The sequence below is a fragment of the Megachile rotundata genome, chromosome 6, assembly GCF_050947335.1.
Source record: "Megachile rotundata isolate GNS110a chromosome 6, iyMegRotu1, whole genome shotgun sequence".
In the NCBI taxonomy this organism is placed as follows: domain Eukaryota; kingdom Metazoa; phylum Arthropoda; class Insecta; order Hymenoptera; family Megachilidae; genus Megachile; species Megachile rotundata.
The window spans coordinates 3,852,896-3,869,159 of NC_134988.1; the positions used below are offsets into that span (position 1 = coordinate 3,852,896).

A 16,264-nucleotide genomic window follows, 5' to 3' on the forward strand; every position below is an offset into this window, starting at 1 on the left:
AAGAGACCAGAGCACCCTGTAGTGAAGTCCACTGATGAGTGTTATATTCGTAAGAACTTCATTTTCGCAATATTCGAGCGTCCAAGTCGAATCTAGGAAAATCGACTCGTTTCTCTCACACCAATGCGATGTGCGAAGGAGACGGACGATTTCTGATCCTCATATCAGTTTTTAATTGCATTTTCTTCTGTATGAGTTAATACTCTGGCTGGGCCCATTTTTTTTTATTGGATGTTTGCCTTTAACCTTGTATTTTAAAGTTATCCTTGAAACGCTAAATTTCCTAGCTGCCGTTTTATACGGAGTTTTATGGAACCGGACATCTTCCATAGCCGCTTGCATAGTGTCTTCTGTATAATTTCTGAAGTTACCCTTCGTAGGAGGCATCTCAAAATTGACAGAGTGTATCGTCGAAATCTGTCCAACATGGAGAAATTTCGTGTTTCAAGGAATATATGAATTCGATTGAGGAAGAGGGTAAATAAAAATTGTTTAGACACAATTGAGCCTGAAAAATCGTGATCGTTTATTGGCTCTAGCGATTCGAATTAGGGGAAAAAGCCTTGCGGCATAAAAAACCCCTTACAAAAATATGTTTCGTTAATGACTCTACGGTGAAAATGTGTACGAGTATGTGTACGTTGTGTTGATTGCGTATTGAATGAGAATCGTTTTGAGGAGAACAAAGTCTCGCTCAATGTCGTTCGATTTGAGGAGAACAGAGTCTCGCTCAGCGTTGTTCGTTTTGAGTGATAATTCACGTTGCGTGAGATTATTCACGATGATCGAGTTGAGAATGTAGGACTCACTCGGATCATGTTGATGTGTACGTTTAACCACCCTACCGTGGCCTGTTCGAGGGTGTAGGGCTCGCCCGAACAGTGTACAGTGTATGTACGTTAACCACCCTACCGTGGCCCGTTCGAGGGTGTAGGACTCGCACGAACAGTATACAGTGTGTGACTTAACCACCCTACCGTGGCCCATTCGAGGAGTGCAGGGTCTCACTCGAATGGCGTCGTGAATGATTTCCGAACCACCCTGCATTGGCTATGCTACGTCGCGTTATGCAGAAACTTCTAAGTCACGATTGACGTCTTCGACTTTCGATCCGAACCGTGTAAGCTTCAACGTTCGACTGTCCTTTTCGTTGTACGAAAAATCGCCTAAATACCCTCGCGTTTCCGAAGGTAATGGTTAGGAAAAACTCTATGCTTTTGTTTGCCCAAAACTGTTTTTAAAACGAAAAACTCAGCTGTTAGCTGATTTATGGTATGTACATGTCTACGGTAAGATTCGTTCGGACCGGATCTGATAGACAATAGGGTACTCGGTGACCCGTACTCCGAAGTAAAAACTATTGACGGTGGCCTACGCGCCGACCGCTTGGGCCCTGCAATAAATTGCTTTGCCGCGGCATAGGTTTCGGTTCGCGGCCGAACACAGAAGAACAAAATCAGTAGTTGACACGCAGTAATTTAATAGTTGACACCCCATGTCAACTACTGAATAATAGGCCATTACAAATTTCAGTAGTTAACACGGAGTGTATTTAGATAATTTAGCATTGTTTGTTGCCAATTTTAATAAATAAACTTCTTTCTAAGTTTCAAACAACATAAACAAATGCCTTTTTTACTCACAATTATTAAATAATACAAACTTGCAATACTTACATTTTAACCAAATCCTTAGCGATTTATACATATAAGAAAACACTGAAAAATCGTAAGAGCCGTACGTAAGTTTGATTAATCAGTTGCTATTACATTTTTGAATGGCGGATATGCACAATAGTTCGCAATTAAGCCACTGAAGCGTGACAGTATACAGATTAAAAAGGTTTGATGTATTCCAACTTGTGGTTTCCTCTTAGAAAATAATATATTTTGACATAAAATTTCAATTACACATATATGCGCAGTGGCAATTCAAAAATAAACTCTTTCGATATTTAAATAAATTCATTTCTAAACTATAACAGCACAATAATTTTTAGATTAACATGGATATCCCGCACACTTCCATTGCGGCGCAAAAAAACGTGCTTTTGGTATAACCGGAAGGCAAATGTTACGTTCCGAACAGGAATCTTTTTCAAAATTTCCTTTGTAGTTTTGACCGACCGGATGTGTATCGATAATGCGTATTGCATTCTGGGAACACCCTGATCGAACGCACTAACGGTCTTTCAATGTTTATTAGATAGATTATCTTTTGGCGACTAAACTATGATTGTTAATATAACACATTCCTTCCTTGAAATCAACGTGGTCCCACGGCCAAAATCTTAGATCATTTCATTTCTCCGAACCGCCGAATATAAACAGAAGTCACACTCGTGTGGTCCGATAACGCCAAGCGTTCTGGAATGTTCCTCAAGGGCCCACGACGCAATATAAAATTGTAATAGAAATAGTCTTTGCAACACTACAAAATTATATAAATTACCCATAGTATTTCTTTATACCGTTATTATTAATACGCACACGTCAATCAGTTCCACAATAGTTACAGTACCGAGCGCGATTTAACTTTAATAATTGTAAAACGAAATAGATAATGTTCATTCTAAATTTCTATAATGTATACAGATTAACATTTTACATTGTATTGGTTATGCATGTAAAATTATTCAATAGCTAATTAACAATCTATAGCTCAAGGGTAAAGGAAGGAACTATATAGAAAGAGAGGAAGATAAGAGCTGGACAAGGGAGGAACACATGCACCCACCATCACCACCTAATTAACGAATCACGGTCTCTTACGCATTGGCCTCGCAGCCTAATTCGTTAGGCGCATATCAATGCAACATAAACAATTTCGGACTAGGCCCACTCTGGTCTTCTCCGAGAGGTGCAAGTTGCGACACTCTTCGGTGTATAATCGCGAGGTGCGTGTCGAGGGTCCGTGAAGTGGCTTAGAGACGAGTTTATTCTAGAATTTGTTAAAGTGCAAAATTCAGACAAAGACTCTATCTTCACGTAAAACTTTCGCGTTATATAATCACATTAAATTTTCAATTCAATTAATTATTCTATTTTTCTATTTAATTATATTCAATTCTATTCTTTTTAATTTTTAAATTATAATTTTATTTTATAGTTTAATTGAATTTCACAATTGGTCAGTTCAAAATTATCATTGGTGGAGCGCTTTCATGTGTGTGTGTTCTTCCCAGGAACCAGGCGTAGTTGGCATTACACATTTTGCAAGAGGTTGATTAATTCTAAATTCATACAAGTATAGACATTTTGGTGAGTTGTTTCCTTTATTCTTCCAGCTATTTTATGAATTTTTCGGCAAGTAGATCCAGTAGTTAATTATTTAACTTTGGGATTTCCCTCACTGGATTATAAAATTATTTTGTATTTGAGTAATTGTTTCTCCTTCGAATCTACGAATTGCGCGTCTCGGATATTTACAATATTTTTGTTCAGTTCATTGTGATTCACATTATATTATATACGCTACCATTCTAATCTCTTCATATTTTATAAAATATAATCTTTTGTATCTTTTAATTATTTTGAATTACATTTCTTTTATTGCCTCCGTCATATCCTATAATCATTGCGATCTTGTGAAAGGGCCCGTATGGGACTAGCGTATCTCCGGATCCACAAAACATTAAGTCCCGTTAACAATTAATATTGTTAGGGCAAACAAATCTTCGAGGCTTTATACGCGCGCTTCCCGCACGTAACACAAAGTATCGCCGGTCGCGATCGGAACGTACCCTACATCGTATCGCCGGTCGCGATCGGAACGCACCCTATATACTATTAACAATTTACATTTAAATATCTAACATTTCCTTATTTATTTACTTTTTTTGAAAAAGTGTCAAGTACTGGCGCTCTTACCTTACCATTAATACGTGTAACTCTGTCCATTGTAAATGTGTAATTTTTCACCAAAAGAACTTCCTGCGGATTGCGGAATAGCAGTCCAATTAAAGCATCTGAAGACTTAAAGTCTGATTGAGCAGAAGTGAAGCATACCGTTATTCTTGTCTGTGATGACTTTATGGATCCATAGAGTTTCATTTAAATCAATGAATAAGGATTCGTAGTGTTTCCCAGTAAGCTATGCTTGAACATTTGAATCGCAAATCAATTCTGAAGCCGATGTCGATGAATTTCGTTCAACATTCAGATAAGGAATTTCTCGATGTTTGTCGAGAAGGAAGATTGGATCACTGTCGTCGTGGTTGTTGCTTCAGTTATTCATGAGGCTGTCTATCCCGCTGCTATCGAATTGTACGTGTTCATATTATGAAATACCTGTAGATAAGTTACGATCAAATATACACAAACGGAAGAATTGTTTCGAAACAATTTTGCAGAATGGTAACGTGAACTTGCGTTTGAATACAGAGAAGATGGTCGCTGAAGAAATAGTAACGGTATTAGAATACGTTCACTGTGTGATTATTGCTGTTGATAAAATTTCATGCAGCTAAATGGTATCACATGTACATAGTTTTACGAACATATCAAATTTAATTCACAACGCAATTTTAATTAACGGAGCGGAAGCGCTAGTGTGAAATTAAGATGATTCTACAATGTATACCGTGGAAATATTCTCAGAAAATTATTATTTTCTATGGCTTACACAATTGTTTAAATTAAAGTAATATAATTACTTACGTTCAGATGCAGTACTATTTATACTTTGCTAGAAGGAATACATTTAGATATACTACTTTTTTACAGAATGAACATTTATTATAAATTAAAAATCTATAATAAATTTTTATAAATTATAGATTAAAAATCTATAATAAATTCTTAAATTCTTTTCTATGATATTTAGATGAATAAGTTATTTTAAGTAAAATGTATTTTCACGCTTCATTAATTCGAACATTGGTACACTTTCTACGAGCAAACAATACTTATTAGAAGCCATTTGAACTGCGGAGTTAGATTCGTTTTGTGTACAAACTTATGAAATATGATTCTACTTCCTTGTATTTCGAAACGTAAACAATTAAAATTTAACCTGTAAGGAAAAGGAGAGAATACTCGTTTTGATAAGAGATAACTTATGATTTATGATAAAGCGAAAGGTAAAACTTATCGAGAAATAGCACAATTAGTAATGAAAAAGAGCATAGTAGCAGACATCAAAAGACATAAGGAAAATTGCAGCTAATTTAAGAAAAGAGTTTTAAATGGAAGACAAGATAGAAAATTAATACGAGTTAAAGAAAGTTCATATTGTAATACAGTATAATTAGCTTCAGAGGTTTATTATGAAAGCAAATTAATGCTATGCATAGACAATGGGTATAATGATGAAATCGAAAAAAGAAAGTCGTACATTAATGTAGGATGGGAGCAAGAAGATTAGAAATGGATTAAAGTAATAATAAAAATTTTAATAAATTGGAAAAACTTTTAATAAAGTTTACGATTATAGTTAACGTTTGCACGGTTCGGTCAAGACTCTCCCGCTTTCGACGCTGTCGCGCTTTTATATATTTCGCAGTCGCACTCTTTTGTTTCACACTCGTACATCACACACACTCATACCACGCAAAATTAATCGCCCTTTACCGAATCCCACATTAATGACACGTATTGGAAAAAACGACTGATTTTTAAAAGAGAATTGGAAAAGTCTCCAGATTAGTGTTATGTTGCTACTTTCACTGATGAGAGTGAATGCATTTTTAGTTCCGATGGGAAAAGTGTCAAAGAGTAAAATGAAGCTTTCAAGTGAAACAAATCTAAAATTTACTTTAAAGTGCAGACGAGGTTTAACGATTGTGTGTATCATGTTTGTTGGTAATTTAGTGTTTATTGACGATATTTTAGATAAGAATAAATATTTGGACCTTTCAAAAAAATATATACTAAAAAGTGCTAATAATATAGCAATTCAAAACACTTTCAAATTTAATCAGGATAATGATGCAAAGGGCTTGAATAGTACGGAAATATTTATTGTGTACTTATCAAAAATTTTTACATCCAGCTCCAAAATCCCCAGACACATAGTTCCATAGAATCCTATAAAGAATCTGTAAAGGAGCTATAATGCTCCTAAGGTATTGCACAGTAGTGCCGTCTAATGCCCGCAGGACCACCCAATAGCTAAATTGGGAAAAATGAAATCCAAGCTGATTCTTGGATAACTATTTATTTGTCTTAGTGTGTGGTGTCGTGTATGCATGTGTAGTTGTGTGTGCGTGGAGTTTTTACTACAATCTGTCTGTGTTATCTAAACTAACTAACTTGAACCGATTAATCTGATTGACTATTTTTGTTGAACTGACGAACTGAAAAATATTCTTTTTCTTCTGACCTTCCTTTCCAGTGCGCCCTTAGCGCGCTTCCCTGTGGAAGGGGAAGATGAAAGCCAGGGTGGGTGAAAGTAGGACCCAAGGCGAAACTAAGGGTCCCAAGAGAAATTGTTTTTCGTCACAGAAACCCTTAGTCCCCGCCATAAATTATACCGTACTCTAACAGAATCTGTGGGATGAATTGGATTAAAGAATTAGAAAAACACTTTGCAGATGTCATATACAGAGTGTTCCAGTTGTGCCCATATAACTGGCATATTTTATAAATAAAGATAAGAGAAAGTGTTTGTATAAATATAGGTTTTTTAACGCATTATTAAAAGTTATTAAAAATATATGAAAGTCGACAATTATTCGTATGCAGTTTGGAAGAAGAAAATCGTCTATTATCATTTCGCGTCTTCCCCATTATCTTTCGATAAAACATTTCACAGCTTATATTTATATAATATTTTTGAGATATTTTTATTTATAGAACGTGTTGGTAAAGTTTTATGTACAAAACTGAAACACACTGCATGTCATATCTAAAAAGAAAGTAATCTGAAGTTATTTTGTACGCTTTTTACAATTTTTCAATAAAAACCTATGCTAATGTAACATCTCTTTCTTATTTTTGTATATGGTACTTTGTATGTACGCAGTGTATGTTGTATGTACATTGAGCGTATATAATATTAAACAAGTTGCAAGTTGGATACATGAGTCTTATTAAGATTACATAGTATTATACAGGGTACCCCACTTAACCTTACCATCTTGAATATCTTGGTTATTTTTTGTGATAAAAGAAAATGTCAGAGGAAAACATTATTTTGTTCAGAGGGGCAAATATTATGGTTGTTAAGAAATTTCTTTCAATGCCATTTTTTCCGAGAATTCAAGGTTATTCAAGTTTTTTTTTTTAAATGAGACAGTATACATATTTTCATAATCATGGCATGATAATTAAGGTCAAGATGTACCCAACGACCTAAATACTATGACCTTCATGTTACTTTGAAATAAAAAAAAATCATAAAAACTAAGGTAAAACTTTACAATTACTACGTCACCTCAAAAAAAATATTCGGGACATGTTTTCGATGTATTTTTGCCTCCTGAATACGAATATGATCATAAAAATCGGCGGTCGGACATATCTGAGCTGCTATTTTGAAAAAACAGCAGAAAATCGTGATTTCTTTGTAAAGTTTTACCAATGAAAGAATTCCAAAAAGATATAATTGCTGATAAAATTTTTAATGAAAATGCAGATGACGGTGCACCAGATTAAATAAAAATGCGAAACACACACACACATACACACACACACGCACGCACGCACACACGCACGCACACATGAACAGGTGACGGCAAGGGGAACCACCTGAACAAAGCACCCCGAAGAGATGTAAACCCGACCGTGCAACCTCCACGCAGTACATCTCGGGTAATGCTAATGCTGGCGGTATTGTTCCCTAGGTTCACGCCTTGCCTTAAGATTTCACAATATATTATTTTTTCCATTCGAAAGGTAATTTTTGACACTTTCGTCGTTCATTTGCAGCCTTACCGTTAGAATTACAAAAAAAATGTATCAGAACTTTCTTGTAGAGAATTTCCCATTCTACATTTTTTGTTGGAAACATTTTTTCATCAGATGAGAATTTTTCAAAATAAATGCAAAAAACTCTAAGAAATCACGATTTTCTGCTGTTTTTCCAAAATAGCAGCTCAGATATGTGCGACCGCCGATTTTTATGATCATATTCGTATTCAGGAGGCAAAAATACATCGAAAACATGTCCGAATATTTTTTTTGAGGTAATTGTAAAGTTTTACCAAAACTAAATAATTGATGTATAAAGTGAAATAACCGATAGAAAGATTAACAGAGGAAATTTTATTGTAATAAATGCTAAAAATGATGTCCAGTAGCCATAATACAAATTTCTAAATGACTAATGAACGTGTTGCTGACGTTTTATATAACTTGTGTAGTAGATCGGGTCAGGTTTAAGCATAAAGGAAAAAAAATCAGTAATTCACTTAACGTAAGGATACTTTATTTCGTAATGGTCCTGCCGATCGTACGACACTAACTGCCGAACGACGAACTACCCCCTACTCGACTGTTCGACGTTGCCGAACGACGACGTCGTTTCCCCGAATTCTTCCGTTTACCGGTCGGTGGAATTTTCCACGACGCACATACAATACTATAATTGTTCATTGACATTAGTACAAGCAATTCTAATATGTCCTTTCATGTTTTGCAGTGTTGTTAGAATGTCGTTATAAACTTCTGATTTAATCGCACCCCAGAGAAAAATCTAAAGCTGTAAGATCTCCTTTACATCAAATATCTGTGTCACGACCGATTTTCTCCACGTCACTTGATTTGTATGTGTAATAAAAAAGTTGCAAAAGTAAAGAGCATTTGTTCAATTTTGAATCATGTTAACCTTGTTGCATTGTCAACACATGTTTTAAATTTAATTTTAAGAATTATTGCATCTAAATTAGTAGGCTATGTATCGTTCTTCTTCGATGAATTCAAAATGAATTTTTGTTCGTGTTATCTGTGTTTGCATAGTTTTCATTTTGTTCCAATTTCTGTTCGTAGGATTTTATGATAGAATACATGTTTCCTTAGAACAAGGGATCTTGAGCACTTTTATTTTTGCTCTTTCCTTTGAAGTTGCTATATGCACTAAAATTTGATTTGTAGTTCCACCATTTCGGCAGAATAATGCATATCCTTATATCATGTATCCTTTTAGTTGCAGGAAAAGCTTAAAAGTTAGTATTCACATTTTGTATTGTGCATGCGAACTAATGATGTCCCAAAACGAAGTATATGCATTTATAATTTACTTAACCTTACAGTTATAATTATGTTATATACTATATTTAATAAGATTTACTAGATTTAAAAAGACATACACTTTTCACAGGAAAAGAGACAACACAGGACAAGATAAAGGAATATTGCTTTGCTTCTTTTCCGCAACATTTGCATCGTCCCTCCTGAATCAAATAGGTGCATAAAAGTTGTATATGAAACCGTATCCAAACAGAAATGTAAATACGAAACATAAGTACGGTAAAAACAGCGAGACTTTACTCGCGAAACTTCTCTTACAAGTAAACCTACCCAAGTGTCACTCTCCGATTTTCATGAAATTTGGATATGTTATAGTACATGGAAAATTAGGGGACACGTATTTTTTTTTAGCTGCGGTAAAACATATTTAGGGTATGAAACAACCCCCCAAAGTGTGAGGGTAAAATAGAAAAATTGCGATATTTTCGAGATCAGTGAAGCAATTTTGATGATTTTTGGTATGAAAGTATCTTTCGATAGAAGACAAAAATTGGCCTAGGTATGTTGGAAGGGGAGTGAAAATTAGGGGGTGAAATACCCTAAAGCGACCAATTTCTTGCTGTAAAAAAATCGGTTTTGATCTGATCGAAATAAAATCTATTAAAACTTCAAGAGGAAAGTTAATTAGGGAACACGTATTTTTTTTTTTTTTGTTACATAAATATTTGGGACGTAAATAACTCCTAAATTACCGCGCTCGTTTGGCACTACGCATGAAACACCTTGCAAAACTGTATCTCTTAACTGTTCGATCTTTTTAATATATCGGTTTTTTACGTTACTGAATGGAAATCTGAAATCAAAATTCAATATAACGGATCCATTATGGCGGACGAAAACTCGAAAACCTACTTAAATAGACTGTATCTGTAACATGCGATTTTCAAAATATAATACAATTTCTGACATTCATTGTTAGGTGTGTAAGGTGAATCAAGCGTGTTAAGAACATATTGTATATTGTTTATAACAAAATTGTTTGAACAAAGGAATTAATAAAATATGTGATCGATGTTCATTGTTAGGTGTGTAAGGTGAATCAAGCGTGTTAAGAACATATTGTATATTGTTTATAACAAAATTGTTTGAACAAAGGAATTAATAAAATATGTGATCGATGTTCAAACAATTTTGTTATAAACAATATACAATATGTTCTTAACACGCTTGATTCACCTTACACACCTAACAATGAATGTCAGAAATTGTATTATATTTTGAAAATCGCATATTACAGATACAGTCTATTTAAGTAGGTTTTCGAGTTTTCGTCCGCCATAATGGATCCGTTATATTGAATTTTGATTTCAGATTTCCATTCAGTAACGTAAAAAACCGATATATTAAAAAGATCGAACAGTTAAGAGATACAGTTTTGCAAGGTGTTTCATGCGTAGTGCCAAACGAGCGCGGTAATTTAGGAGTTATTTACGTCCCAAATATTTATGTAACAAAAAAAAAAAAAATACGTGTTCCCTAATTAACTTTCCTCTTGAAGTTTTAATAGATTTTATTTCGATCAGATCAAAACCGATTTTTTTACAACAAGAAATTGGTCGCTTTAGGGTATTTCACCCCCTAATTTTCACTCCCCTTCCAACATACCTAGGCCAATTTTTGTCTTCTATCGAAAGATACTTTCATACCAAAAATCATCAAAATTGCTTCACTGATCTCGAAAATATCGCAATTTTTCTATTTTACCCTCACACTTTGGGGGGTTGTTTCATACCCTAAATATGTTTTACCGCAGCTAAAAAAAAATACGTGTCCCCTAATTTTCCATGTACTATAACATATCCAAATTTCATGAAAATCGGAGAGTGACACTTGGGTAGGTTTACTTGTTAGTAGCTTCGTTCTAAAAAAACGTACGACGTAATAATGAAAATTACACCGTGACCGACTAAACTCTGCTCGTACTACTTGCAGAATTAATTTTCCCTTATTCTACGAAATTAGAAACAGTCTTTTTCGCATTCCTACAATTACATAGCATTCATAGCAGTAAAAAGGCTTAGTGTTCTACGTAAAAATCACACTGCGTCATAACCTAATTTTACATTTGTTCTTTCAGATTTTATTTATTGTAAACAATTATTTTAATATATCCTTTGCAAAACCGAAACACCTGTTTATTTGAATTCATTTGTTGAATACTGCAATTGAGTCGTATATTTGGAAAATGGGATAAGTCCATTTGTCAGTTATTATCTGTAATAACGTGTACTATTTGATGTTAATTATCATAAAATGCATTTTGCAGTGAAATGCATACTATTCAAAATATACGATAAGATTCAACATATAAATTCTTGCACTTACTTCAGAAGTGCAATACATTCGTATCCTATACGTATATTTTTTATTTCATTAAATTGCAATCTTCAAACATAAATGTACTTATTATTAGACAACTTTCAAAATACACAACTCAATTATATCATACTTACGTAATATGCAATCGCAATTTCTAAAGTTTCAGCATGTGTTACGTCTGAACTATCAGCTGATACTTCTTGTGTAATAAAAATTTAATCATAATTTTTAATCTAATTTACATAGTGTAAGAACTTGTTTGGTTAAACATTTTCATTTTATTTTTCAACTCATTTTGTTTGTAATAGAATTAATTTAAATACAAAGACTCGACAATATTTCTACAAACTTGTTATACATTTAGTCAGAGAAAATTTTAAACCATTACTATTAATAACTTTTGTTTATATACTCGATGGATTATCGACGAAATTTTGTACACAAAATTCACCTGTTTCCTTTCGTTCTCTAACCTTCATATTATTACCCCTTAACGATCAAACTTCGTTAAAATAATTGCACTTGACACAGTGGGACGTTTAAGATCACCGTTGTTAAAAAATGTTATTTACAAAAAAACTACACATTAATTTTATCTTGAAAAAAATGTAAAATAATCTTATAAAGTTGTTTGAGCATATCTCATAAGTCCTTTCAGTAAATTTAAACGCTGAATATAAAACGAATTCACAAACGTGAGACGACTAAAAAAATTGGTAATTGACGGTTTTCACAGAAAAATTTAGAATTTTATTCAGTTTTAATATAAAGAGCTAAAATTTCAGCTGGACACTCATCAGATATAACAATTTGGGAGAAAAATAGATAAAAATAAAGGTGTTTCAAAGAAGTTTTATTCAGATTTTCAAGACATAAAGAAGCTAAAATTACAGCTAAATTGGCTGCGGTCGTTTCATACTTCGGTGTGATCGTTAAGGGTTAAACGAGCTGTTTACGCAAGAAAGTATTCGCTTATTTCTTAATATTTTGGTTGCTTATTTGGAAAGGCTTTTCTTCTGCTATTTACATGCGTTGTTACAACAGTTATGATTATATGGTTATTTTTGTAATTTGATCGTGAAGTAGATGTTACGAATATGGAACAGTAGAACTATCTTTTGAACTTACGGGACGCGGGTTAAAAATCGATACGGTTTTCAACAATGTTCAGTGTTACATTGAACTAGTGACTGGCACTAATAAGTACAGTTAACATTTATTATGTAACCCCGTGATAACTATAACACCGCATGAATGTTTGCAAATTTTTAAATTTCTAAATTTGAACACCTTAGACTTTATCAATTTTTAAATTTAAGCATTTCAAAGGTATTGAACACGTTAAATTTAATAATTTATATTTTATAATATTTTTAAATTCGTGAATCTATAATTTGGAAAATAAGTGTAGGATCGGAAATAATCGAGGTTGACGGATTAGAAAGTTTTTCTTGGGAATAATAATAACAGAATAATAATTTTAATAATTTAACAAGAGTATAATAATCAACGAAATATAAAAAATCAAATACGGACACTGATACAACTTTTCGAACGACTTCCTACTTTCAACGTTACAACGAGACTGATCCCGACGCTATGCCTTTTTCCGCGTTCTCCCCTGATTCCCGCGTAAAAGGAAACAAATGCAGTCCAATTCTTCGTTCCCTCGCTAATTTTCGCGCCAACATGTAATACCGCCAAATTATCTTGGCGCCAATCGTTCACGTTTCCCGCTCGCCCATTCGCGCCCGATCGTATTCGATGAACACCGAATAAACCAATCCCACATAAGTAAATTCAAGAGTACATGATATTGAAAATGTAGAGAGTTTGCAAATTTTTACATTTTCATGTTTGAAAACGTGATTTTCAAAACTTGCAAGCTCCGAAATTTTTTAATATGAAAATTTGTAATTTTTAATACTTATGAATCAAAGCAACTGAAACTTTCTAAAATTCTAGTTTTGAATTTTAGAATTTTTCAAATTTTTCAATTTCTAAGTATGTGTAATTGTTTATGAAGATTTGAAGATTTATAAATTTCTAAATAGAAGAATTTGTGATTTTAAAAATTAGTAAATTTCTAAATTTGTAAATGGTGGAATTTATTAATTCGAAAATGTAGAAGATTAAAAATTTATGAATTTGGTGACAGAGTTTAACGCTTGTTAATATTAAATATATATAGTGTTTATTAAATGTAAGGATGTCACTATAATTAATGGATATAAAATTGAAGACGTGCTGGTGCACGTTGCGCGTGCATCGTCGGTAGCCGAACACGACCAGAAGGGAGGATTAAAACAAAAGACGTTCGCATTTTACATTTCTACCAACTTATGCATTCGGTAGCTTGGATAGATTATACTACCAACATTTGGGTATTTTTAATTTTATCAATTTCTAAATTGAAAAATAGATGATGTTTACATTTCTATGATTGCAGATTCAAAAGTTTCAAAATTTAAGAATTTCAGAGTTTGAAAATTTGTAATGCGGGAATTCCGAATTTCGAAATTAAAAAATTGGAGAACAGCCAACTTCCAAAATTTAAAAGATGTTAATTTCTTAAATTTCAAAATTTATAATTCGTGAGATTTGAAGACTTGAAAATGTGAAAGTTTGACAGTCTAAACAGCCTGTAGCAAAATGCATTTACCGATATCAATTCACGGGTTGGTGCGCGAAAAGGCTGACCCAGGTGTTTAGAAGAGTTACTGCTTCAATTGGTCAGAGTAGAAAAGTGGACGTGGAGATTCACACATATTTTCGGCGGTAGAACAATTGCCTCGAGCAGTAACGCAAACCAATTAGGCCAGGGGTCGGCAACCTGCGGCTCGCGAGCCACATGCGGCTCTTTGGATGTGAAGCTGCGGCTCTTTAGTTCCATACGCAAATATTGTTTATTTTATCAAAAAAAAAAAAAAAAAAAAACATTTAAAAATCGTTCTGAATCGATTAACGAGGATTAGGCACCGATTCTATCTCTCAACCACTTGTACTCGCTTTTCACCGCATCCCTCCCCCGTGACACGCGTCGTCGCTGTCGTCAACTGTTAGTGTTGTAAGTAAATGTTTAATTGTTTAAATTTTTTACTTAAATAATAAGTAATTATCTAATAATGCCATATATATATTATCTAATTTGTTGTGAAAAACACTACTTATATATGAATAAATAGATATTTTTTCTTATGAATAAATAGATTAGTTTTTTTTTATCAAAAAACTTTATTTATGCGAGTACTACTTATTGTTGGCAAGAAAAAATTTTGTGGCTCTTTAAAAACTTTGAAATTTTGTAAATTGTAATTTTTGACTCTTCCGACTCAAAAGGTTGCCGACCCCTGAATTAGGCAAAAAACAATAACACTCGGCAAACGCTTCGAGAGTAGTGAGATAGCGCAAATTGCGTGATGAAACTGTTATCCTTTTAAGTACGACGCACCACTATAATAGCTTTCGCAGATATCTCTCTATACGACGGTCCACTATAGTGGCTTTCGCGAATGTCATCGTAGATTACATAGCTCCATTATAGTGGCTCACTTCACTGGCTCACTCGCTCGCCATTTCAATTGAACGATCGTTTTCGTATGTTTTGATTCGCACATTTTTGCCTTCACTACGTTTTATAAGAGTATTAACAAATCCCAGAAAAGTACATTACATGTAAATAAAAGGTACCAAGTAGTTTGGGCATCATTGGAGCACCTCTTTGCACTAATACACGGTATTGGAAACATTTGGAAATGACATATTTTGTGAATTTGCTAAAGAAGTAAATTATCAAAGTTAAAGTATATGTATCATGTCTTTGGGAAAAATTACAATTTAATCATTAGAAACTTCATTCCAATGTACTCGCGTAGAGAACAGCATTGTCACATATTGTAGTGCTGTTTACGCGTAATTGGCGTCTAACTCTGCCGTACAGAGAAGCAGCGCTGCCTAAAGTTCCAATATAAGGTTAATAATCCGTGGGACATAGCTGTTATACAGCCCGAAAAAATGAAGGTTGAGTATGGATGGATTAGGGTGTCAAAGAAAAAGTATATGATGAAGACATGACGTCAACCAATAATAGTATGTTATGAATAAAAGATGGTGAATATTGACAAAAGGGAACCGATGACCTTGGTATATGTTGTCGAGGTTGTCGTTCTGAATAACTTTTTCCTATATGTCAATTGTCGCTTATTTATAACAAAATTATTAACAAGAAAATATTTGGAAAAGTAGTAAACTAACCTAACCAAATCTAGCATGTTTTATACTTCACAGTATTCATTCTCTAATATTCTTTATTATTTATATTATAAAATATGTTAAGTTGGAATAGGATACTCTGCCGTAGAGAGAAACAGCGCCGCGTAAAATTCAGTCGTGCTTAAGAAGTTACTGCCATTATTATTCTTATTTGCCGAAATACAATGCTGTTTACGGCGAGGATAGGATAGTTTCTTTTACTCTGGGTCGACCTCCGCGCCAAATTATAGGTTGACATCTGTATTTGCTCTGCGTCATTGATTACATTGTAAAACACCATAAAATCGAAGCACATAAAGTTACAGAACTTTCTGACAAATCGCAAAATATACTAAAATTTCTCTCCTCTAGTTCACACTCAATTTTGATAAATAAAATACTTTCAAAGTTACAGTTCATTGAAAGTCGTACAGCTACCTATTAAAGTTCTTTCTACAAGAAAAACTATAAGTTTCCTATTTTTTTGCTGAAACACCATGGCAACA

The 16,264-nt window shown here is 33.6% G+C and overlaps 1 protein-coding gene and 1 long non-coding RNA gene across 2 annotated transcripts in view; both read left to right on the top strand.

Annotated features, from left to right (window-relative positions):
* The window catches only part of LOC100882346 (uncharacterized), a 177,486-nt gene that overhangs the window by 85,177 nt on the left and 76,045 nt on the right, over positions 1 to 16,264 (top strand). The gene's annotated exons all lie outside the window — the stretch shown is intronic.
* LOC143264578 (uncharacterized) lies at positions 1,616 to 5,965 on the top strand. Its single transcript, XR_013038351.1, has 2 exons — positions 1,616 to 4,265; positions 4,352 to 5,965. It is a non-coding gene; the product is annotated as an uncharacterized LOC143264578 (long non-coding RNA).